Source organism: Tamandua tetradactyla, chromosome 5, assembly GCF_023851605.1.
Source record: "Tamandua tetradactyla isolate mTamTet1 chromosome 5, mTamTet1.pri, whole genome shotgun sequence".
In the NCBI taxonomy this organism is placed as follows: Eukaryota; Metazoa; Chordata; class Mammalia; order Pilosa; family Myrmecophagidae; genus Tamandua; species Tamandua tetradactyla.
Genome location: NC_135331.1, coordinates 88,344,822 through 88,371,959, shown reverse-complemented (window position 1 = coordinate 88,371,959; position 27,138 = coordinate 88,344,822). Strand labels below are relative to the sequence as shown.

At 41.1% G+C, this 27,138-nt stretch overlaps 1 protein-coding gene, 1 long non-coding RNA gene and 1 pseudogene across 3 annotated transcripts in view; 1 reads left to right on the top strand and 2 right to left on the bottom strand.

Annotated features, from left to right (window-relative positions):
- The window catches only part of LOC143684452 (HLA class II histocompatibility antigen, DR beta 5 chain-like), a 202,575-nt gene that overhangs the window by 29,491 nt on the left and 145,946 nt on the right, over positions 1 to 27,138 (top strand). The gene's annotated exons all lie outside the window — the stretch shown is intronic.
- Positions 7,734 to 14,230, bottom strand: LOC143682189 (HLA class II histocompatibility antigen, DR alpha chain-like; annotated as a pseudogene).
- Positions 14,686 to 26,520, bottom strand: LOC143682602 (uncharacterized). The gene is made up of 3 exons (XR_013175192.1): positions 26,257 to 26,520; positions 15,572 to 15,692; positions 14,686 to 15,093 (listed from the first exon to the last, which is right to left on the bottom strand). It is a non-coding gene; the product is annotated as an uncharacterized LOC143682602 (long non-coding RNA).

The window sequence follows — 27,138 nt, the reverse complement described above, 5'->3', positions numbered from 1 at the left end:
CATCCCATTTTTCAGGGTCCCCCTCCTTTTCAATCAATGCCCTCACCTTAATGGCAGACACCCTGAAACACTGAGATTTCAGTTTACGTTGTACAGTTGCTACTCTAACAATAATATTCTGAGTCTGATTCTCAGAGATCTCAACTTTATGGCTACAGGAAATAAGATTTTCCTTCAGGATACTCATAGAAATGTCTACATCTGTGAGACGGCACTTATGCTTCTCATTTGAAGCCCATCCCTTTACCCCTTAATGTAGACAGTGTATCTAAAAACAACCAGCCAACATCTCTTACTTCTTATTTCCACAAAATTTGTAAAGTTGTCAAAAACATTATCCCCCAGAGCATGGCTTCATACAAGCGAAGCATTTGAAGAATTGAAAGATGATATTTTGACTATCTCTTTTGCCAACTCACTCCATGGATTGGAGTGTCATTCTGATTATGGGGATCAGAGTCTGTAGTGCCTTTGAGTCCACTCAGAGTAGAAAAACATTCATAAAATCTCATTTTTAAGATTCTGTTTCTTAAGAACCACTACTGGTACCAAGATATATTAGTTAGGGTTCTCTAGAGAAATAGAATCAACAGGGAACACTCACAAATATAAAATTTATTAAAGTGTCTCATGTGACTGTGGGAATACAGAGTCCAAAATCTGCAGGGCAGACTGTGAAATTGATGATTCCGTTGGAGGGTCTGGATGAAGTCCACAGGAGAGGCTCGCCAGCCGAAGCAGGAAGAGAGCCTGTCTCTTCTGAATCCTCCTTAAAAGTTTTCCAGTGATTCGATTAAACATCACTCATGGCAGAAAACACTCCCCTTTGGCTGATTACAAATGGAATCAGCTGTGGATGCAGCTGATGTCATCATGATTTAATTCTATGAAATGTCTTCATCGCAACAGACATCCAGCATTTGCCCAACCAGACAAACAGGTACCACCACTTGGTCAAGTTGACACATGAACCTGACCATGACATTCAATACAGTAGTATTTCTTATAGACCCACTAGAGAACCACCTTCACTCCTATCTATTCCCTTACATTGGAACTCAACCTCATCAGCTAACGGTTCACCCATCTCTAACTTCTGTGAATCTCTAAGTCCACTATACTCTGTATTATAAGCTTCTGATTATACCTTTATGTTGGTCATGAAATTGGAATCATACAGGATCTATCCTTTTGTGTCTGGCTTATTTCACTCAGCATTATGTCCTCAAGGCTCATCTGTCTTGTCATGTGCTTCGGGATGTCATTTTGTCCAACTGCTGCCTAATATTCCATTGTATGTATATACCACATTTTGTTGATCCACTCATCCGTTGGTGAGTATTTGGCTTGTTTCCATCTTTCGGCGATTGTGAAAAATGCTGCTATGATCATCGGTGTGTAAATGTCTGTTTGTCTCATTGCTTTCAGCTATTCTAGGTAAATGCCAAATAGTGCTATTGCTGGGTCATAGGGCAACTTGATATTTAGTTTCCTAAGGAACCGCCAAATAGTCTTCCATAGTAGCTGCACCATTATACATTCCAACCAGCAGTGCATGAGTGCCCCAGTTTCTCCACATCTTCTTCAACATTTAAAGTTTCCTGTTTGTTTAATAGCAGCTGTTTTAATAGATGTGAGGTGTTATCTCATCGTAGTCTTGATCTGCATTTCCCTTATAGCCAATGAAAATGAGCATCTTCTCATGTGTGTTTGAGCTATGTGTATTTGCTCTTCAGAAAAATGCCTTTTCATATCTTTAGTTCATTGGGTTGTTTGTTCATTTCTTGTTGAGTTATATGATTTCTTTGAATATGTAGGAAATCACACCTTTGTCTGATATGTGATTTCCAAATATTTTCTTCCATTGAGTTGGCTGCCCCTTCATATTTTATAACAAAGTGTTTCGAGGTGTAGAAACTTTTGATTTTGAGGAGTTTCCATTAATCTATTTTTTCTTTGTTTGCTTGTGCTTTGGGTGTAAAGTTCAGGAAGCTACCTCCAATTCCTTGGTCTTGTAGATATTTCACTACATTTTCTCCTAGACGCTTTATGGTGCTAGTTTTTATATTTAGTTGTTTGATGCACTTAGAGTTAATTTTTGCATAGGGTATGAGATAGGGGTCCTCTTTCCTTCTTTTGGCTATTGATAGCCAGTTATTCCATGCCCAATAATTGAAAAGACTCTTTTGTCCCAGTTCAGAGGATTTGGAAGCCTTATTAAAAATGAGTTGACCATAAATTTGGTTGTCTGTTTCACCATTCTCAATTCAATTTCATTGGTCAATACTTCTGTCTTTGTGCCAGAACCATGCTGTTTTGACCACTGTGGCTTTATGATAGGTTTTAAAGTCATGGAGTGTTAATTCTCCCACTGCATTCTTCTTTTTTAGTATGCTTTTAGCTATTCAGGGTTCTTTCCCTTTGAGATGAATTAGGTAATTAGCTTTCCAAGTCTTCAAAGATTCAGAGATCAAAAGCTCTGTTGACCAAATAAAAACCATCCAAGGAGGCACACAATACCAGATTTGAAAATACAGAAGAGAGAATAAGTGATATAGAGGATATGATAACTGATTTCAAAGACTCAAAACAGCAAATGGCAAAAAAAAAAAGATGGAAAAACTTGAATTGAATCTCAGGAAATAATAGAGAACATAAAGCGTTTTCATAAATGTCCCAGAAGAAAAAGAGAGGAATAAAAGGCTAGGAAGAGTAGATGAGTTTATACGGGAGGAAAACTTCCCAACCCTTACAAAGGGCATAAATACACAAGTCAAAGAAGCCAAAAAACTCCAAATAGAATAAATAGGCCTTCCCCAAAATACATACTAATCAGAATCTCAAATATTGAAGAGCAGCAGAAAATCCTGAAAATAGCAAAAGAAAAACAATCTACTGCATACAAAGGAAACCAAATAAGATTGAGTTCAGACTACTCAACTAGCTTCATGAAGGTGAGAAGGCAGTGGTATGATATATTCAAGACCATAAAAGAGAAAGACTTCCCACCAAATATTCTAAACCCAGCCAAATTGTCCTTCAAAACTGAGGAAGAGATTCAAGTTTTCACAGACGAACAAATCCTGAAAGAATTTGTCAACAAGAGACCAGCCCTACAAGAAATGCTAAAAGAAGTTCTGATGGCTGAAAAAAAAGACAGGAGAGGGAGTTCTGGAAGAGGGCACAGAACTGATAAGGGTAATTCAAAGGATAAAAAGAGAAAGTGAGAAAAGAATATATGGATCTGACAAATAAAATGAAAAACATATGATGGTGGCTTCAAGAAACTCTGTTTCAGTAATAACTTTGAATGCTAATGGACTAAACTTACCAATGAAAAGATACAGATTGGCATAATGATTTTTAAAAGTGATTCAGCTATATGTTGCTTAAAAGAGACTCATCATAGACACAAGGGTACAAATAGATTGAAAGTGAAAGGATAGAAAAGATTTACCATGCAAGTTGTAACCAAAAGAAAAGAGGAGTAGCTATACTAATATTAGACAAAATAGACTTTAAATGTAAAGACATTATAAGAGACAAAGAAGGATACTATATACTAGTTAAAGGGTCGATTCATTAAGAAGATAATACAATCATAACTGTTTATGCTCCCTATCAAGGAGCTCTAAGTACATGACACAGACCTTGGCAAAATTGAAGGGAGTGATAGATGTTTCAACAATAATAGTAGGAGACTTCAATACACCACTCTCTTCTATAGATAGAACAACCAGACAGCAGATCAAAAGAAAAAAGATAAGTTAAATAACTTGATAAATGAATTAGACCTAACAGGCATAATAGGTCATTGTCCCCAAAACACCAGGAAATACATTCTCTAGTGCTCATGGAACATTCTCCAAGATAGATCATATGCTGGGGCACAAAACAGGTCTTTATAAATTGAAGAACATTGAAATTATTCAAAGCACCTTCTCTGATCACAGTGGGATGAAGCTGTATCTCAATAACCACCAAAGAACGAGAACATTTGCAAGTACATGGAGATTAAATAACACACTCTTAAACAACCAGTGGGTCAAAGAAGAAATTGCTAGGGAAATCAGTAGCTATCTGGAGATGAATGAAAATGAGAAAACAACTTATCAGAACTTATGGGTTGCAGCAAAGGCTGTGCTGAGAGGAAAATTTATTGCCCTAACTGCCTATTTTAAAAAACAAGAAAGAAAAAAAAAACAACTAAGAGCAAAAATTGAGTACTTCATAGTTTATATATCATTTGCCAGCCTTAGTGCATTGTACATTTTGCGTAATTTACAAATACATACAAGTTTATTTAGAAAAGTTGTTTATAATACTTATTATTATTATTTCATGTTGAAGAATCTATGGCAGTATAAAAAAAGATACAAAATTTCTGTCTTGGAGTCCCAGGAGTCCAGGAGAAAAAGATCTGTGCTGAAAAAGTTCCTGAAGAAACTTGGCTATTTCCAAATATGTCAAAAGACATGAACATAAGATTCCACAAGCTGAGCCAACTCAAAATGGAAATAACCCAATGAGATCTAGGATGAGACACATGATAATAACTTGTGAGCCTCTTACTCTCAGCAGATCTGCCCCTCAAGCAGTGCAGGGTGCTGCAGACCACAAAGGGGCACCAAGGATGAGATTCCCAAATGCTGGACTAGGGAGGGAAGAGCAGAATCTTCCACTGTCCCCAAAGCAGCAAGTAGCCAGGCAGAAACTGTCCAAATCAATGCTCTGGGGACGCTGGAGACAGAGGAGGATGTGTCAAGGGATGTGTGGGATGAAGGAACTGAGAAACCAGGGGTAGAGTGCGTAACACCAGTCACACCTTACTAGGGGGCAATAACTTGGTGGGGGCGGTAGGGGGCATGAGGTATTTTGTGTTTTCCTTTTCTTTGTTTTTTTAAAGTGATTAAAATGTTCTAAATTGATCACAGTGATGAATGCAGACCCATTTGATGGTACTGTGAGCCACTGATTCCGTACGTCAGTGGGTTGTATGGTGTGTGATATCTCAATAAAATTGCATTAAAAATCCCAAGTCAGGGGTAGGACACGGTGGCTCAGCAGACAGAGTTCTCGCCTACCATGCTGGAGACCCAGGTTGATTTCTGTTGCCTGCCCATGCAAAAAAAAAAAAAAAAAAAGAAAACACATTAAAAAGTAAGCTACCAAACAAATGAACAGACAAACAAAACCCTCTTAAAACTGGTAGAGGAGTTTAGGGAGATTGCATAGTTTCAGATCAAGAGAAAAAAAATCAAATTTTTACTATATTGCTATCATTATGAATGGTTTTTAATTCCTTTGTTTGCATTTCCTCATATAATTCTTAATATAACTCAATGAAGTAAATTTTAGCATCAGTGTTTGCATAAGGGGAATCGTTGGCTAAGTGGAGTTTTGATTAAGGTTGCAAGGAATACTTAGCCAATAAATGATAGAGTCAGCCCAACTCTAACTCATTTCCATCATACTTTCACAAACAAATGAGCAAAAATTCATCGTGTCTCAAGTATTCTTTCCTCTTGTTTTAATGTCACCCCACCTCCACTTTACTCAGTTTTTCCACTTATGGGACTATGCTGGCTTGAATCTATTATGTATTCTAGAAAAGCCATGTTTTAATCCTGATGCAGTCTTATAGGGGTGGCCATTTCTTTTAATTCTGATTTAATAGCGTACATTGGCACCTTTGATTAGGTTATCTCCAAGGAGGTGTTGTACGCCCAATTGTGTGTGTGACCTTTTCATTAGATGGAGATGTGACTCTACCCACTCCAGGTTGGTTTTGATTAGTTTACTGGAGCCCTTCAAAATGGAAAACATTTTGGAGAGTGTTCAGAGCCCACATAGCTAGACATCTTTTGAGATGCAGAAGGAAAATGCCCTCAGGGAAGCTTTACGAGGGACAGCTAGCAGTTGTCTTCATGCGTCTTCCCAGCCAACAGAGGTGTTCTGGATGCATCTGGCCATTCTTGAGCCAAGGTATGGTTCTCTGGATAGCTTAGTTTGGACATTTTTATAGCCTTAGAATGCTGAACTTGCAATTTGATAAACCCCCTTTTTAAAAGCAGTTCTATTTCTGGTGTATCACGTTCCAGCAGCTTTAACATGCTAATGCAGATACTTCTCCAAATATGAGATAGTTTCACAAATGAAAAAAAACACTCTTGTGTTACTAGCACTGGGAGCTAGAACCATGTTTAATGACACTGGTAAAACCAGTCTCAGTGTCCACTCTCATTCCTCATTAAGTCTGAAATGGGTTAATGTGTAAACCCTATAATGTGTGTGGCTCTCCATCATTCTGACCTCAACAACCCTCACTCTTGTACACCCCACCATCTGTCTCACACTGTCTGAGGTCTAATCCTAATGTTTGCACTTTCCTGTACTGAAGACTGGGATATTTCATTGAACTGAGGTACAAGAACCAAAAACAGATTCTGAACTCATTGCTCAGTAGAGAACTCCCAAGAAATACACCTGCTCTAAGATTTTCCAGAAGTGGATTGAACTACAGCTGCAAGATTGCTGAAGGTTCCATAAATGAGATCAAGACCTAAAGAAAGTGGATTTTTTTTATTAATCCCAGATCCCATAAGATACATTCAACATTCAGACCCTTCAAGATGGAGGGATCATATGTATTCCCCAGCTTCCTGACGAACTCAGACACACTTAAAACTTCACTTACTTTATTGAAGAGGGAAGGATCACAGTTCAGAGAAAATCCAACGTATGAGAATACAGAAGAACACCCAGTGGACTGTTCAGAAAGTTCCATAGCATGAAAGGATCTTATGGAATTCTTCCTGAGGCATGGCATAGAGACAATAAAACAATGATGGGAAATGAAGGAAAACTTCTACAGGAAGGGGCAATAGAGGGAAGCACAACTAGATGTTCTGTCACGGAGAGGTCAGGGGAGGCTTTCCCTCTCTTGAGGTGGCTAAAGGGCTAGAAATGGTGGCAGAATGGTTGTCCTCAATGAGTTGAGTCATAAGAGAATTCCTGGCATTGTAAAGATTTAAAAGAAGAAATCTCTTCACTATCTTCTCTCTAAGAAAGGCCATCACCTGTTTCAAGAGACACTCAGTTAGTAAAGCATTTAAGATGAGAATTTTAAGCTGTTTTTCTTCAGGATCCCTCTTCCTCCCTCTTAAAACTTTGGCTATGGAAAGTATTACTATTCATCTAACCTCTAGCTTCTCCCACGTGAGCCCTACTCTCCAAATGACCATGAATGAGCAGGCCATGGTTTTCCTGCTCTTGGAGCTCGACACCACTTTTCAGACTGATGGAGCAAAACCAGATATTAGCGTGCAAAAGATTTCTGTGAAATGAAAAGAAGGGGATCAGCATCTGGAGATGCTACCCAATTGATGGCTGGCTTGATTCAATTTTAGTCAGGACATGCTCAAATCTTAAAGCTGACTGTCTTAGATCACTGCACTTGAAAGAATAAAAGAATGTTTTAGGTCCTGGATATAATTTTCAAGATTGAAGGTGTGGCCTGGTTGCACATCTCTGAAAAGGTATAGGGACCCTGAAGCTCTGGGATACCAGATGAGATCAGTGCCTGAAAATGACCTAGGAATGAGAAATCAAAGGTCACATCTTTCCCTACACTTTTCCCTTAAAGAAACCACAAGTCCTTTCCCCACCACATTCCCTCCCTTGTATAACCCAGACAGGTCCTCCGATGACCACACCAAAACCATTTCCTGGTCTCACAGAGGTCCCCGGCATTCAGCAGTACTGCCTTTGTGCATACTCTTGACAATGAACGTGGTGCCAACAATGATGCCCACCAGACCCACAGCTAGACCCAGGGCACACACCAGATTCTCTGTTGTCTCTGGGAGGAGGTCCTTCAAACACTGAGTAGAATTGAAAAGAGAGTACAGAGTAATCAATGGTGAGAGAGCAGCACTGAGGATTACAAGTGTGTACGTAGCAAGACGATGGTTATTAATAGATTAAACAAAAAGAAGGTAGATGAGGAAATTGCAGACTAGAAAGTTTGAGGAGCTGAGAAAAGACAACCTATATGGACGGTAGCAGATGTGATGAAACAGGGTCCTGAGCATCATGGGAGGAAGCCATGAGGTAAAGGGCACTGAGGATGGTCCCTATCCCCATGTTTGAGGAGTGGCCCACCCAGACCCCAGTGCTCCACTTTATAATCATAGATGCCCTCAGTTGAGGGCAGGAAGGGGACATAGTGGAACTTGTTGAAAAGGTTGTCCTTCCTGGGAAGGACCCGTCTCTGACACTTTTGTGGTGATGGGTTATTTGAAGCCACGTGACATTGGTCACTGGTGGGCAGAACTTGTCCATGAAATGGATGAGAATGTTGGGCTGTCCCAGCTCCTCAGGTCTGTCCAAGAGCACCATCACCCCTGGAGGTTCTGGGGGAGCACAGGACAGAAGTCAGCCTTCCCTGTTAAGGTCTGTCCCTTCTCCTCCCACACGGAACCATGGTCCAAACCTATCAAAGACCCTAAAATAGAAAAAGCAGTTGAAATTGTGTCTAAGGACTCCATGTTACATTCCAGGTACCAATCTCTGACAGCCTAATCCTAGAACTGGAAACAGTACTGAGATATGAGATCTGCATGGACCTCATTTTTCTGTCTCCCAGCAGGGATTCAGGGCAAAGGTTTCTGTGGATGAATGTGGATGGCAGAGACGAGACATGAGCATGTCAAGAAAGGAACAAAACTGTGAAGCTCCTGTGCCTGTGGCAGAGAATTTGGCCTTGTTTACAACATAGTTAGGTCTATGGAAAGGAGAGTCAGTCAACTTAATATAACACAAGGAGCAGAAGTTGACAATTTTAAAACTGCAGATTGTCATGTTCAGCAGGGAGAGTTACCTCTGGTGTCTGAGTGAAGTTAGAGGCTTCATCACCTTGTTCAGGCTGGATTTGTCCACAGCGATGTTGGCCAGTGTGCCCTGAGCCTCAAAGCTGGCAAAACACCCAAATTCTTCAAGTTGCCAAGACCATCTCCTTCTTTTCCATGTCCACATGAAAAATCTCATCCCCATAAAAGTCAAACATAATCTCTCCTGTGGGTCAGGGCTCTGATAGAACTCGGCCAGGGTGATAATACACTCCTCTGAAAAGGCAGGACAGTGAGTCGGGGTGGGGGGCAGGGGGCTGACAGGAAAGGGAGATGAAGGAGAACCCAGGGTGTGAGACACACACATGTGGCTGGAGCTGGGGGAGAGGGCTGGGGCCAAGCACAATGGAGGAGGGATGCAGAGCAGGGCTGGGTGGAAGAGAGGCCTGGATGGAGGACGTGAGTGCTGACCAGTGCTGGGAGGGGAGATATCAGAAGCAGAGTTAGGGAGAGTGGATTGAGAGAAAAGAGGAATAAATATCCTTTTGGAGAAATCCAGCACACTTCCAAAATAAGAATGCTCTCTCACTCTTTTACACAGGCATTCAATATGCAAGGTCCAGGGCATGTTTCTCAGAACCTTGCACAAAAATAGAGAAGCACTATCTAAAAGGTTGTCTTCTGAGCTCTGAAATCCACATCAAATCTTGTTTACTTCTTCAGCTCCTTTCTTGCCCAGTGATCTTATACTACCTATTGATGTGTAGTGTTCCAATTATAATCCTGTTGTGGTTTTGTTTTTCCTGTAGGTTTTTTTGGAAAAAAAATGAGACAAGTATAAGCCATTTTTTTAGTATTGGTCACATTAGGGTCAGAGGCTGTTTTAAATTTGAGGCTTGAGATACCCAAGAAACCATGACTGAGACCTCATGGGCTGCACACCACCCCCTTCCCTGGACTCTCACCACACCATGCACACTCCTGTGAGATGGACGATGTCTGGGCTGATCCTGGTAATGGACCCTCGTATCTTAATTCTTCTCAGATTTGGACCATCACGGAGGGGCATGTTCTATTATTCATCCTCTGTGACATGTGTAGATGGGAAGGGGGTGTTTTTCTACTTAGTCTCCAGAGACAAGGAGAGGGATTTTATGGTCTGGTTTTATGCTGATAAACCTAGCAGTTAATTTAATATTGGCAGTTTGCGCATACACACTTAGACATAGATATGTCTGGTCACTTTTTCCAACCTCAAGAAAGGGCCTCATCTTCCCCAATAAGCACTCTGGATGAAGGATACTCGTTTATAACATTCTTCACAACTGCATGAATGTTTGCTCTGGAGGTGGCAGAGGAAATCATCAGATTTCTACTCTCTTATGAATTTTTCTATTCTCTTGAAAATATCAAGAAACAGTGACTTCATGGCATTAGAAAACTCACTGTGATGTGGAGTTTTGCTGACCAGAGGGAGAACGTTACATCTTATTTCTACCAGCATTCCTGCCCCCTCCCCACTTGGATAGAGCTCTATTGTGAACTTTCGTTCAACGCTTTGACAGGACTCCCCTGCCGAGACATAACTACCATATACTCAACCAAGAACAGTGCAAAGAACTTCTCATACTCAGTCTTTTAAAAATCTCATACTTAGAAATTTACATGAGGTTTTATTTCCTTACTTTACTAATTTGGCAGAAAGGTGATTTGAAGTCCAAAGAGGTACTTTGTTTATGAGTGTAAGAAAATCATACCACCTGTCTCCACCCCCACTTTACCTCATTTCAAAGTCAGTGCTATTAACCATTATGCAATTCAGCTTTTTTTTTTCTAAACTCAATTGGACAAACTTAACTTTGTGGTGCAGGTAGAACTGCATCAAAGAGAAATTTAATAAACTTTCTAAATCAGTCCTTCACAATACTGTCACACTTGGCTTTTTCTCCAAACACACTCTTGTGAATGTCCATAGTGTGTTTCTCGATGCTCTCCTGGTGTACTGATTTCCACGGCACCTGTCTTTGACAGCCCATGATTCCTGAGGGCTCATCAGCACGGCCATGATGAAAAATCTAAGCACCAGGACATCACTTAGCACCCTTGTTTTCTTAGGTGCTTGTGATGGTCAGGAGAGGTCACCAGTGAGGAGGTGCACACAGAAATCAAAGAAAAGGGTTTGTGAGCTATGGGGCAGCCTGGCAAGACTAAAATTCAGGTCAATTGAGCTACAGCCAATCAGAAAAAACTCTGAGGTGACACTTGGTTGCTTAAGGCAGGGCTCATGCAAAGAGTACAAGTGAAGGGCTACTTAGTTCATTAGGTAGAGATAAAGTTTTGAATCAATCAACCAAACAAATGAACAATAACAAAACAAATTAGAGTGTTTTGAGAATGTCAGGCAATCACTCACAGACTTCCATCCCCATATAGGTCCTAACCTAGGTATGGATTTGCCTGAAACTTCCCAAAGAGGACAGAATCAACCAAAACATCCTAAACTGAGAGCTTAATAAAGATCGTGCCTTTGTGCTATCTAAAGAAAACTTGAAATGCCAGGCCTTGGAGATGCCTGAATCCTGGCAGTAATGGGTGACAGAGTTTCACTTATGAAAATATCTACTGTTTTATGCTTCTCCTGCTGTTTCCTAGAACCAAAGATGGGAAGCTCAGCCAAGAGCATGGGACATCTGTCACTGTGCTATACCAAAACAACATAAGAGAAAAAAAAATCTGAGATTCAGCACTTCCATAGCTGGAGACGGATGGCAAGCTGCACCTTCCGTATGAGCAGAGGTTATTGGAAACAACAAGCGGTAAAGGAGGCACCTTTGCCTATTCCGACCACAGTAAATATGACCAGAGTTTGGAGCAGACTGCTGGGGACACACCACATCTCAGGCCTCAGGTCAATGAATACGGGAAAGAATAATTTACTGGAAAACCAAGACAATAGTCTGCAGGAGGGCTTTATCATTCTTTCCCTCATGTCATGAGATTGCAAAAGTTCTGATCCCAAGAATGGATTTTCATTTCATCATAAAGAGGACTAAAACTTAAGATGCTTCGACCCTCATGATTCTGAAAATCCAGTATAGTAGAAAGGAATCTGTCTATTAACCACACAGAAAGGTCAGAGAGTAAACGTTCTGGAATCCATATACTCCCAATGAAGAGACACCTGGCAGTGAAGCCATCCACCAGATGATGGGTCCATCACTTAATATCTGTTATGATCCATCTACTGAGTGTGGACTTCCCATGCTTTGTTCTGAGGTCTTCTTCTGCCCTGCAGCTATCCTGAAAAATTCTGAGGGAAAAGAAAACACCCCATAGAGCCTGACACTATCTGATCACATCTAAGGCTTTGGACAAACTTTGACACTGACTCCTAGATTACTAAAAGGAGAACCACAGCATGAATACATTGTTAGGAAGACAGGGGAATGGGCCAAATGACAGTTCTGAAATAACAGGCTACGCTGAGACTAATACTTTGACATGGGTTAATCCTTTCCTCTTTCAGAGGCAAAATGTAGTGTAATTTTTCTATACTTACCCTATGCTGTCTTCCATAATGCCTAGTTTTTAGAAGGTGTTCAATAAATATAGGATGAATTCAAAGGCATTTTACAGAAAGATATCTTACATGTGATAATAGAAGCTTCAACATAAGGTGTCGCCCAGCAACTTGAGATATTTACAATAAAACACTGATTGGTTCTCTTATAACATTACCAAATCTGGGGGATGTTAGAAAAGACTTTCAGCACATCCTTTTTCTCTGTGATAATGCAGCAGCTCCTACTGGACTCTTCTCGTGGTTCTCTGCCCTCTCTGAAACTAGCTTACCAAGTTGTTCAAGTGAATCTCTAAGGGTACCTGATGAAGTCTTCTTGGTGATGTTAAATGTTGAGCAATCAACTGTCCTGTCATAATTCAGTCAGGAAATAGAAGTGCCTGCTGACATTTTAACCAGAGCCGGATGTATTACGGGGGGTTACACCTCAAAGTGGGTAGGAAGACTTGCAGAACAAAAGTCAGTGGAGACCTTAACTGTAAGATGTTGGGAGCCTGGAAGAGCCACTGTGAACCACAGCACCTCTAGACCCCCAGGGACATGGAGCTGCTGCCAAACTCATGTGTGTGACATCCGTGTGCCCATGACATAGACAGATTCAGTCTATCATCCATCTCCTAAACCATAATAGTAAGGTTCACTGTGAAGAATGCATGCCATGTGCATAAACTTGCAATCTAGGAGAACATGGGAAAATTCAATTTTTTAATTTCCATCCCCCAAGCCACATGTATAAACTTGGAGGCGAGGAGAACATGGAAAATGTGTATTTTAAATTTCCATTCCTTATGTTACAGACGAGACCCTAGAATCAAATTGGAATTTTTAGATGACTAAAAATTACTAAATCTCCACCATGGCACACTCCAGTTTTCCCCTTAGTGCCAAGACTAGAACCAGGGAACATATTCTTTTGAAGTATTTGATCTTTGGCTTAGAAATGATGTAGTTTTACATTGGGCCCAGATGAAATCTGGGAACTCAACATGTAATATGTCTGTCATGCTCTAGTTCTGGAAACTCCCACCTGCTTCTTTAGCTTTACTTCCCCTTTTTCTTCACCAAGACAGTCTTCGTGGTGCCCTTTTCTAGTGAGGACTTCCCACCAGAGGTGTTGAGGGGATGTTGATGTAGACAATTCCTTCACAATTCACCACAAGAGAAACGTGTGTTCTCTATCACCTAATCTCCCCATCATGAGAGATGCCAGAATCTAATCTACTGAAAAAAATCTCTGTCAGCATGAAAACTGTGGACTCTCAAACCAGCAAAGGTGGTGGGTGCTGGGTAATAGACCTCCCAACATGCCCTGTGTGAGTAAGGAGCTCTGTGATGCTTGGTCTCATCTCTAACCTGGAGGACAACAGCTGGACAGTTTGTTTATTCTCTTGCTTCACCTGCACCTATAATCTCTTGTTCCAAAGCCCGTGTGCTCTGTGTAGTCACTACCAGGGTTGCCAAATCACCACTCCTTGCCTGGGTAACGTTTGTAAATAAAGAAAGGCAAGTAGATGTGTGATTTGTTTGTTTACATTAATTATTTTCTATTTCATACAATTTTTCTCAATTTTTTATGTGAGTATTTAGAGATTTCTAACCCACGTGGCTGTATATTCCTCTGTGAGCCAACTGCGGGTCCCATTGCTATGGCTCGAGCATCAATCACCCTGTCCTCCAGATTTCTTGTCTGTTCTGAAAGCAGCACAAACTGATCTTGATCATTGAGAGACTTGGAAGGAAGTAAAAGTTTGTAACACCACCAGACAAGCCTACAGGCGGGTGCCTGCAGGGCTGCCCCCATGGGGCCAACCAGTGTTTCCACCTCCATCCCCAAGAGACTCACACACATCTCCTCCTCTCCCTTAGCCAATCTGATAACTTGTTTCCAGAGATGCTTCCCACTCTATCAAGTTTGTCATTCTATGGCCAGTATCAACCCTAGGAATAGGGCCAGCCCAGTGCAAAATTGGCTTATCCTCTCCTGAAAACGTACCTGCCCTCCCGTGTGATTCTTCCTTTCAGAGACTCTCTCAAGAATAGGAATGATTGTACTCAACTATCCTTGTGGACAGTGATGCATCCTTAAATATTATACAGGGTTGTGGAAGGTCTAACTTATGGCACCTCATCTAGGTCCGAATGATGTCATAGAATTCATGTATATTCACATGCGTACACCCATGCGTGCATGGGGGAGCAGGGAGCTGGATGTCTCTGCTTTCAATCAATTATATATACATACTGTTTTCTACACAAATTTCTTTAAATTTTATTTGGCCATATTCTATATTTAAGGTACACTTTAAATTGTGTTTGGATAAACACTAAGTGAAACATTAATCGAACCAAAACTCATAGCGTCTCCTATCGCCCCTTTACAGATCCTCATTACAGAAACTATTCCTCTGCCCATGGGTAGAAATCTTAGCACACCCAGAATGAATACTGTCCTTAATTTCAAGTAACAGGCTGTTCTCTGATTCCTTTAAGTTGCACACAACCGTCTTCACTCAGCAGAGGGTCAGGCACGTGTCACCGTCAGCTGTTGCAACTGGACTGAAGATCCATGGCTTCCTCTTCCTCGATGGAAATTTTTGGAGGTAAAAATAAGTTTGGTTTTTTCACCTCCATCACATGATACTGGCTCTCTCAGGTGATAACCATCTGGAGTAGGTTCAAGGGGATGAAAGAAGAGAAAAAGAAAGGAAACATCCCATGAGATGTAAAAGGTTTGTACCCTCTTGGTCTCAATGACGTTCAAACACAATTTTTCTCTGGGCCAGTGTTTACAGGTGCTCGGGTTCCCTCATGGTGTGGAGAAAACACTGAACTGTGCCCCAGCATCCAGGGCTGCAGACTCCCAACACTGCCGCCCTGTCCGGGATCCACCACCAACTAGTCCATCCACCTGCCCTGCGTGGACTCAGAGCCTATTCCACTGTCTTCAACCATCCAACCTGATGCAATTAGAGAAACTCTTGGTCCCCCTAAAATAATAGATTCACTAAATTCCAAGCAAATAAGTCAGTCCCTTTCCATACTTGTGGGGAAAAGATAGAATCCATAGCAAATAGTACAGCTACCCAAAGATAGCAAAAACTGCTCTCTCCTATACTTTCTGACCTCCATGCCTTTCACTGACCTTGCTGGATGCACATAAAATAATAGGAACATGTTTTTCCATCATTTCATTTATAAATGGTGCTACAGAGATGAGGAACAGTCACAACTCCATAGGCAGGTATCTCTCACCCTTAGTTGACCTGAGGAAAGAAGATGCACATTTTTTTTTTTTGAACAAATACTGTACGATCTTACTGCTTTGGAACGATCCGAATAAGGCAAATTTAGAGTTAGAATCTAGAATACAGGTTACGAGGGGATGGAGTAGGGTTAGGGAATGGGAAACTAAGGCTTAAAAATACACTGTGCACACAATTAACAGCACTGAAATATGCATCTGAATATGATTAAAAGGGAGAAATGTCAGGTTGTATATACGGTAACAGAACAAAGTTAAAAACAAAACCAAACCATAGAACTACACTACTCAGTGAGCCCTAGGTTAAACTAGGCTTTAATTTATAGTACAATTATTTAAATGGGCTATCAGTTGCATGATTGTTTAGTAAACCCAAAACTTCTCTAATTTAAAAAAAAAAAAAAACTGGAAAAAAAATAGCCCATTCTCTGAACCAAAGCCTTTCTCCAAGTATCAAAGGGGTTCTGAACTTTGGCTATAGGATTTCCCACATATGCCAGACTCATTAGGCCCTGCTGCTGTGAATTCTCTGATAACGACTGAAGTTGGAGTTTTGGCAAAAGAATTCTCCAACCTGTCAAATTCACAAAGCTTTTCTCCAGTGAAAATTCTCCGGTGTCAAATGAGAGTGGAGCTGTCATTAAAGGATTTACCACATTGACAGCACTGGCACTGATAAGGGCTCCAGTTTGAACTCTCCACTGTCTAACGAGATCAAATCTTTCACTAAAGAATTTCTCACATTCACTACTCATTAGACCTCACTCCACCGTGAATTCCCTCATACAGAGTGAGATGAAGCTTTGGCTAAAAGATTTCCCACATTCACCACATTCATAAGCCCCTGCTCTTATGTGAACTTTCTGGTGTTGAATGAAGTTGGAGTTTCAGGTAAAGAATTTTCCACATTTAGGCCTTTTTTCAGTGTGAATTTCTTAGTGCTAAATGAGAATGAATTTGAGCTAAAGGATTTCCTACATTCTTTGAACTAATAAATCCTTTTTCCAGTGTGAACTCCCTGGTGTCAAGAGACCAGAGCTTTGGCTGAAGGATTTCCCACATTTGCCACACTCTTAAGCCCCTGCTCTCATGTGAACTGTTATTGAATGAAGTTGGAGCTTCAGATAAAGTATTTTCCACATTTGCCACACTCATAAGGTCTTTCTCTAGTGTGAACTCTCCACTGTTGAATGAGATCAGAGTTTTCTATAAAGGATTTCCCACATTTTCCACAACTGTAATGTCTTTTCCCTGCATCCAAAGCCTCCCCAAACTCAGTCCCACTATGTGGCTTCTCTCCATTGGGAGTGCCCTGCTGCTGGAGAAATTTCACATTGGACAGGACGTCCTTCTGAACCTCCCCACAGGTGAGGAAGTTTCCTGACACCTGGAATCTGTAGCTCTTCACAAAGAAGGCCCCCGTCCATGTCCCTTTTGAAGAGTTTTTCTCCATTGTATTGTTTCTTTTGCTGATGAAGGTCTGCATTCACCCAAAAGTCTCTCACACGCGCCCCATCCAAGTATAGTTTCTGCTTGTGGTATGGTAAGTGACACTCAGTCAGGTACAAAATGTCTTTCAAGACTGGAACAAACATCTTATAGGAATGAGTCCTCTGGGTCAAAGGACCTGACCTGGGCATGCTGACCTTTGGCACTACTTCTATAGAAACACTCTGTTCAGAAAGTGCCTTCTCATCCTCTGTTCCATGCCAACGACCTGTGTGGGTTATCTAAGTACTTTTGCAGCCATGGGAGTCTGCAGGAAGAGGGAGATCCTGAGAGGTAGGTGAACCTGGTGGGGCTCCATGGGCTCAGCCTTCCAGTGCACCTGCCCAGGCCTGGAGCCAGGCAATCTTTCCTTTGTGTCTCAATCCTCAGTGCTGCCTCTTACCAGCTGGGCCGGGGTCGGGGGTGCGGCCATTGCAGGCTGTGGGCGCAGCGGGCCGGGCGGAGGAGGGGTCGCCCCTCCGGCCCGCCTCTGTGCGGCGGGGACAGCCACTCCTCTCTTGTCTCCTCAGAGACAACCCCTCGGCCCTGACCTAGAGCTCTGGAGCCTCGGAGAGAACGAGCAGACCAGAGAGCCGCCCAAGCGCCTACGAGGAGAGCGCCGGAAGTCCCCAAGATGCACATTTTAAAGCGTGTTATATGAAGCAGTGTCTATCACAGTACTTGTCTATCAGCAGTCACGGAGACATAGCTGTAATACTGTGAACACAGCACTAGCAATATAAGCTGTTATTCTTAGTCAACTTTCTTTCCAGGGTTATACAGAAGAATAAATACAGAAGATGCTTTTTCTGAGATTAAGCATTGCACAACAGCTGCCCTGTTAGGGCATAAACCTGAGTATCTTCCAATATCTTTGAAGTCTCCTGCTCTTTTCCCCATGACTAAAATTAGTTGTCAAGGATCAGTCAATTCTACACTATAAGAAATTATTCAGCTTGTTGAGTGTCAGCCCTATATTTTTCCGGCATATACTTTTATGGTGCTAACTACGTACTAAATATTTTCTCTTGTGACATGTGCCACATGAAAGGCTCAGGTCCTTAGAACTGAAGATTCCCTCAGAAGGAAACAGCAATACTTCTAAAGGAAATCTATGTTTTTCTCTGGGTGGACATAACAAATACAGAAATATTTCTTCAACATAGTCCTATTTTAACATTGTAAAAATGCCTGTACAGTACCCTTTCCTGTGCTTTCCCTCTCTAAACAAATATAGTGTTATCATCAGTCAGTGGCCATCACTTAAATTAGAATAGTGAGGATGGGAAGCTGAAAACAGTAACATGACTCATTTAATGTATTTTTTCTGATATTTTAGGCAAGGATCTGGATTCTAGCACACAACATAATTGTAGAGATGTTAAGAAGACAGGGCGAAGAAAGATTCAGTAAATCAACAGTGACAATCAGCCCACCAAAACTGCACAAAGATTCAGAACTTCTGCCTTGTGCTGACTCCCACACAGAGGGTAAAGGAGGTTTGAGGCTCAGGTTTCAAGCCCGATGGATGTGCAGTGCTGGGCAGTGAGACACGGGTGGAGGTGAGTTGTTTGGGCTGTGAAGGCCCCTCCACACCCCACCTGTTCAGACTCCAACTCTGGAGTTACAATGGAGGGTCCCTCCAGGGGTCCAGTGCACAACACAGGAGACACTGGGAAAGAAGTAGAAGCTTTAGAGGGGGTGTTTCTTTTTCTTTTGTGAACATTGTGTGCCCTATCATGATTTACTCTGAGAAACCTGCTCCCTGGTCATTATTCAAGTTCTCGAGGTCTCACTGGTCCTTGACAATCTGAGCAAGAAGGTGGCACTAGCCTTATACTCAGCAGAACTCGAAGGTGTGACTCTAACAAACTGGAGCCTTGTTGTTGCATAAAGTCAGGATCTTATCAGTGTATAATCAGAGTTATCCCAAAGATGGCTCCGATGGGTTATGATGCATGCCAGGGCTGGATGGGTTTCCTGTGCTTTCCTGAGCAAGGTTTCCTTCCAAACCTCAGCTCTTGTCATCTCTATGCAGTTTCATTGCTCCTCAATTATAGCACAGTGAGGTTTGCTCAAGAAGCCCAGGGGCTGTTTGTTGCAGAATTATGTGTGATAGCTAAAGATTAGGAACAGTCCAGATGACCATTAGCAAGTGATTGGTTGTGCAAGTACAGTCAGCCACACGTCATTAAAAATGATGGCAGGGAAAGGCAGGAGAAGCAGAGAGGCGCTGGAGTAAAGAATTTTGGACCCAGGGTTGTGGCTACTGGAAACTGGAGTAGCAGAGCTGCAACTAGGTAAGGAAGGAATAACTGATTGCAGGAAATGTTTTAATTACCACGTAGAGCTGCCCCACGTCACCGACCACTCCTGGGTTTTCCTCTCTGTTATCTTCAGCTTATTTGGATGTTTGTCCATGATAGCAACTTCAGTGCCATTTGACATCTCATATATATCTGGAGTAGAGAAAAATGTGACCATCATCATGTCATAGATAATATTCTCCAAATATAGATATTCTCCAACTGGGAATGACAGCTCCAGTTTTATTGTCTTCTGTAAGTCAGTCATCATTGTTCATAGAAATAGCTTCAATATGATGTTATTTGGGCAGGATTGAGGGCTGTGGGGTCACCAGTTATTCCAGGGAAGTCGCTCCATGTAGGTGACTTTTGTGCTACTCAGCCAACGTGTAGCGGACGACCCTTCCCTGCAAAGCAGCCGCAGAAGGGACATATCCACGGTCAGCCTGAGGAAACCCATCTTTCTTGGCTTCATGTCACAACCCAGTCCCACTCGACCCCTTCCCAACCCTACTTATTTATAAAAGTCTGCAAAATCCAGCAAAGAAATTCCTCAAAATTCATCATGGAGGGCCTCAGTGTTAGAAGTCCCATTTCTAAGACTTCAAAGAATGTAATAATATTTTACGTAGTTAATCTGTACTGCACACCTGGCCGGTCTCCTTTATTTGTCATTAAACATCTCTCCTGGGATTCCTATCGTGTGTGACTAGCTGTCACTTCTCAGTCTCCTATGCTATGTTCTTCATCTTCCCAGCCTCTCGTCAGGAGGGCACAGGACTCATCTCCTGCACCTGCTTCCTGTACCTCCCCGATTCCCTAGAAGTTCTCATCTTGCCCATAACTTTAAGTACAATATATTTTTTGAAGTCTCTAATTTATACTACTGGTTCTGACATGTAGCCTGTAGTGTGTAGTGTCGCTTAAACTAGACATTCTGACCTCCCTGTGTTGGTTAACGAAGTGTCAACTTGACTAGGTTATGGCGTCCAGTTGTTTGATCAAACACAGGTCTATTACTATGAGGGTCGTCTGTAGATGAACTTTGCACCTACAATCAGCTAGTTCCATCTGCCATCAACAAAGGAGAACGCCCTCAGCCCTGTGGGTAATCTCATCTAATTAGCTGAAGGTCTTAAGCCAGAACTGAGGCTGTCAGAGGTCAGAAGAAAAATGTCTGCCTTGGCTCTTGCTGAATTTCTGGACAGACAGCTTCCCTTGGGATGTCAGACTTAGAACTTCAACATGGGAGGTTCTAGTTTGCATTCTTTCCCATGGAACTCCCCCATCACATGAGACAACTTTATTTTATGAAGTATATATGTAATTCCCTATTGAATCTGCTTGTTTGGAGATCATTGACTGACACACTCCTTTTCTTCTCTTTCAAGATAGCTTTGGAAACTCTAGATCCCTTATGTTTTATTTGAATTTTAGAATTATTGTGTCTGTTTCTACAAAAAAAATATTAGCGATGTTGTTTAGGATTGTGTGTACAAGAATTGGGGTTTCAATAATGCTGGGTCTTCAAAACCAAAAGCTAGTATAGCTTTCCAGATGTTTACGGTTTCATTAGTTCTCTCATTAGTACTTTGAAGTTTTCACAATCGAGATCATCTTTTCATTAAACTCATCTTGAAGTATGTTGATATGTTTGATTGCTTTGCAATGTAGTTTTTAAAAATTTTATATGCAGCATTCTGCTGCTATTATGTAGATTTAAAATTAGTTTCTACCTATTGCCACTGTTAAATTCACAATTCTCGCTCTATAGACATATATAGACAGAGAGAACAGATTTCTTAGGGTTTTACATGTAAACAATGGTGTTTTCCAACTACAGTATTCATTTTTTGTCCGATGGGGTTGGAAATTCTTTGAAATTCTTGGCTCAAATGAATTTGTAAAAATATTATCATTTTGAAATATGAGATCAGCCCAACTAAAAAACTGAAAGTTTTGAAATGTATGTTTCTCATCACAGCTTTTGTGTTAAAATTACAACTAGACACAGTCGAATGTTCTATATATAATCATGGGACTAAATAGTCCTCAGTTTGTTCCACATTGTAGCTTACATCATATTGAACGGCCAGGGTATCCTTTAGGATGTACGACTCCTTCCTGCTAATGTCTGATTCATTCTTCATTCTCTCATGTGTTCAGCTGCTCATAATTCCCTGATTTTGAAAGTACCTTGTACCTAGTAAGAATGTTCCAACCTCCAGCTGTCTCTGGCCCTCGGCCTCAGAGCCCTAAAATGAAAGATGAGTGATCTCATGTCCCATTCATGGATGCCATGATTTTCTTGAGCTCCTCATGAGCCATTTGACTATTAAAATTTTGTGATCTACATTCACCTCTTTTGCAACCTGTAAATGACCTTGAGAGCAAGATTTATAATTCATTTAGCTTTGTCTTCTCATGGGTGCCTCTTACTGAAACATGACAGTCAACTTAAGATAGTGATGCAGCCTTTCTCTCAACAAACCTTTTTTTTTTGTTTGACTTTTTTATTAATTAAAAAAATTAACAAACAAAACATTTAGATATCATTCCATTCTACATATACAATTAGTAATTCTTAATATCATCACATAGTTGCATATTCATCATTTCTTAGTACATTTGCATTGATTTAGAAAAAGAAAAAAAAAGACAACAGAAAAAGAAATAAAATGATAATAGAGAAAAAAACTACACGTACGATACCCCTTACCCCTCGCTTTCATTTACCACTATTTCAAATTGAATTTATTTTAACATTTGTTCCCCCTATTATTTATTTTTATTCTATATGTTCTACTCTTCTGTTGATATAGTAGGTAAAAGGAGCATCAGACATAAGGTTTTCACATTCACAGAGTCTCATTCTGAAAGTTATATCATTGTTCAATCATCATCAAGAAACATGGCTACTGGAACACAGCTCTACATTTTCAGGCAATTCCCTCCAGCCTCTCCACTACATCTTAAACAACAAGGTGATATCTACTTAATGTGTAAGAATAACCTCCAGGATAACCTCTCGACTCTGTTTGGAATCTCTCAGCCATTGACACTTTGTCTCATTTTACTCTTCCCCCTTTTGGTCAAGAAGGTTTCCCTTGATGTTAATTCTCAGCTCATTCTAGGGTTTTTCTCAGTTCCTTGATGCTGAGTCTCAGCTCATTCCAGGATCTTTGTCCCACGTTGCCAGGAAGGTCCACACGCCCGGGCGTCATGTCCCATGCAGAGAGGGGGAGGGTGGTGAGACTGCTCATCATATTGGCTGGAGAGAGAGGCCACATCTGAGCAACAAAAGAGGCTCTCTTGGGGGTGACTCTTAGGCCTAAATTTTAAGTAGACTTGACCTATCCTTTGTGGAGTTAAGTTTCATGTGAACAAACCCCAAGACTGGGGGCTCAGCCTATAGCTTTGGTTGTCCACACTGCTTGTGAGAATATCAAGAATTCAACTTGGGGAAGTTGAATTTCTCCCCACTCTCACCATTTCCCAAAGGGGGCTTGCAAATACTTTTCCAGTCACTGATCAAATCATTCTGGGATTCATCAGGGGGTCACTCTGGACAAACCAACAAAATCTCATGTGCTGCCTGAGATTCCAAATGCTTATGACATTCAATCAAACTATCTACATGAGTTATATTAGGAAATGCTCTAGTCAAAATCTAAATTTTGTAACAAATAAACATTTTTTGCTTTAGTCTCACACAGAAGGTGACATTTTAAAGTATTAATTATCATCTATTTTCAACACTCTGCAATAATGACATTCCTTTGTTCTTCCTCGTGCCAAAACATTTTTAAAATTTGTACATTGTACATTTCACTATTACTATACACTCTGGGCATTCCTAGATTATACCATCTCGATCTTTAACATCTATCTCTCTTTCTGATTTCATTTATGTCCCCAGCCCTCCTTCCTCTATCATTCTCACGTGCAGCTTCATTCAGTGTTTTAACATAATTACATTACAGTTAGGTAGTATTGTGCTGTCCATTTCTGAGTTTTTGTATCCAGTCCTATTGCACAGTCTGTATCCCTTCAGTTCCAATTACCCATTATCTTACCCTATTTCTATCTCCTGATGGTCTCTATTACCAACCACATATTCCAAGTTTATTCACTAATGTCGGTTCATATCAGTGAGACCATACAGTATTTGTCCTTTAGTTTTTGGCTAGTCTCACTCAGCATAATGTTCTCTAGGTCCATCCATGTTGTTACATACTTCATAAGTTTATTCTGTCTTAGAGCTGCATAATATTCCATCGTATGTATATACCACAGTTTGTTTAGCCACTCGTCTGTTGATGGACATTTTGGCTGTTTCCATCTCTTTGCAATTGTAAATAATGCTGCTATAAACATTGGTGTGCAAATGTCCATTTGTGTCTTTGCCCTTAAGTCCTCTGGGTAGATACCTAGCAATGGTATTGCTGGATCATATGGCAATTCTATATCCAGCTTTTTGAGGAACTGCCAAACTGCCTTCCACAGTGGTTGCACCATTTGACATTCCCACCAACAGTGAATAAGTGTGCCTCTTTCTCCACATCCTCTCCAGCACTTGTCATTTTCTGTTTTGTTGATAATGGCCATTCTGGTGGGTGTGAGATGATATCTCATTGTGGTTTTGATTTGCATTTCTCTAATGGCCAGGGTCATTGAGCATCTCTTCATGTGCCTTTTGGCCATTTGTATTTCCTCTTCCGAGAAGTGTTTGTTCAAGTCTTTTTCCCATTTTGTAATTGGATTGGCTGTCTTTTTGTTGTTGAGTTGAACAATCTCATTATAAATTCTGGATACTAGACCTTTATCTGATATGTCATTTCCAAATATTGTCTCCCATTGTGTAGGCTGTCTTTTTACTTTCTTGATGAAGTTCTTTGATGCACAAAAGTGTTTAATTTTGAGGAGCTCCCATTTATTTATTTATTTCTTCAGTGATCTTGCTTTAGGTGTAAGGTCCATAAAACCACCTCCAATTATAAGATTTATAAGATATCTCCCTACATTTTCCTCTAACTGTTTTATGGTCTTAGACCTAATGTTTAGATCTTTGATCCATTTTGAGTAACTTTTGTATAAGGTGTGAGATACGGGTCTTCTTTCATTCTTTTACTTATGGATATCCAGTTCTCTAGGTACCATTTATTGAAGAGACTGTTCTGTCCCAAATGAGTTTGCTTGACTGCCTTATCAAAGATCAAATGTCCATAGATGAGAGGGTCTATATCTGAGCACTCTATTTGATTTCAATATATCTATCTTTATGCCAATACCATGCTGTTTTGACCACTGTGGCTTCATAATATGCCTTAAAGTCAGGCAGCGTGAGACCTCCAGCTTCGTTTTTTTTCCTCAAGATACTTTTAGCAATTCCGGGCACCCTGCCCTTCCAGATAAATTTGATTATTGGTTTTTCTGTTTCTGAAAAATAAGTTGTTGGGATTTTGATTGGTTTTGCATTGAATCTGTAAATCAATTTAGGTAGAATGGACATCTTAACTATATTTAATCTTCCAATCCATGAACATGGTATGCCCTTCCATCTATTTAGGTCTTCTGTGATTTCTTTTAACAGTTTTTTGTAGTTTTCTTTGTATAGGTCTTTTGTCTCTTTAGTTAAATTTATTCCTAAGTATTTTATTCTTTTAGTTGCAATTATAAATGGAATTAGTTTCTTGATTTCCCCCTCAGCTTGTTCATTACTAGTGTATAGAAACACTACAGATTTTTGAATGTTGATCTTGTAACCTGCCACTTTGTTGTACTTGTTTATTAGCTCTAGTAGTTTTGCTGTGGATTTTTCAGGGTTTTCGATGTATAGTATCATATCATCTGCAAACAGTGATAGTTTTACTTCTTCCTTTCCAATTTTGATGCCTTGTATTTCTTTTTCTTGCCTAATTGCTCTGGCTAGAACCTCCAACACAGTGTTGAATAACAGTGGTGATAGTGGACGTCCTTGTCTTGTTCCTGATCTTAGGGAGAAAGTTTTCAATTTTTCCCCATTGAGGATGATATTAGCTGTGGGTTTTTCATATATTCTTTTTACCATTTTAAGGAAGTTCCCTTGTATTCCTATCCTTTGAAGTGTTTTCAACAGGAAAGGATGTTGAATCTTGTCAAATGCCTTCTCTGCAGCAATTGAGATGGTCATGTGATTTTTCTGCTTTGATTTGTTGATATGGTGTATTACATTAATTCTCAACAAACCTTTTATCTTTACTTCCATCCCCTCTCCAATCTCTCTTTCAATTTCTTTCTCTCCTTCTCTCCTTCTCTCCTTCTCTCCTTCTCTCTCTCCCTCTCCCTCTCCCTCTCCCTCTCCCTCTCCCTCTCCCTCTCCCTCTCCCTCTCCCTCTCCCTCCCTCCCTCTCTCTCTCTCTCTCCTCTCTCCTCTCTCTCTCTCTCTCACTTTCTTTCTTTCTCTCTCCTCCTCCCCCAGACAGTTCAAATACAAATTCTACCATGGCCAAGAGAAAATTTAGCCACATTAGGTAGCAGATTTCCTATACCTGCCACCATTCTGCTTTTAATTTATTCACCACAAAATCTAAAAGCACACTTCTAAACGGAAAAGTGTGGAAATTAAGATTTAGGACATTTTAGCACAGAACTTTCACACCTGGCAGCAGCTTCAGATGTCGCTGACCTTTTTGAAACTGACTTCTGCGTTTTTGGGCAAACACTGCCTCCTGCTGGTTGTCTATGAGAGCTGCAATAACCCTATCATGAATGGGCTTCATGGACACTCACAGTAAATTGGGGTATCAGGAGCACCAAGGAAAAGCACCTAGGAAGTATGGCAAGATCTAAGTACAAATTCAGGAGGCTCAGTAGATTGGTTCTCATATTAGATGTTCCTCTTCCTTTCAACACTCTGATGGGTTTCGTATTTCCAGATGGATTGTTCTATGGCCCTGGTAATTCCCCAAGAGAGCCATTTGCATTCCTTCCTCTCTGAGGTTCCCAGCCCGGACTCCTGCCGGGATCGCATCGCGTCACGGCCTTGGTCCTCGTGACCTTTCTGTGTCGTGATGATGACCGTCACACCCACAGCACCACGCGCCGCCAGCTGGGCTTCCACGCCAGCACCGTGGGTGGAAACCTTTTATTCCAGTATCTGAGCCTTGCAGAGCCTCCCCTCGGGAGGGGAAAAGGCCTCTGGACCTTTCCTTCTGCTGAGATTCTCATGTCCCTGCGTGAGGCGGGAGTCTGTGGGCATCGCTGCGGCTCCCCAGACAGGGGGGAGGACGCGGCAGCCCCTCTTCACTGACTGCCACCGAACCAGGGTCTAGAGACCGTCACCGCATTTAATTATATTCCTCTCCTTTCCCAAGTCTTCCCACCTCCCCAGGAGACAGTGGTGGGAGGTGTTTTTATCTAGTCTGAAAGATGGAGGAGAAAACTCTTACAGTAAGAACAGAAATCTCAAGCTAGGAGGGTAAACGTGAGTTGATCAAAACAGGCGAGAAAGGAAACTTCAGGGAAAAAATTTCCTTTCCCTTTATCACATCATCACCTGTGCCTGTTTGTATTATTACATTGAAATGAAAACGCAAAACTAAGTTAAAAATTATTCTGGACTACTCTTAACTCCCTGAAAATGTATCCACAAACTCTAAGAGTCCTTAAGGG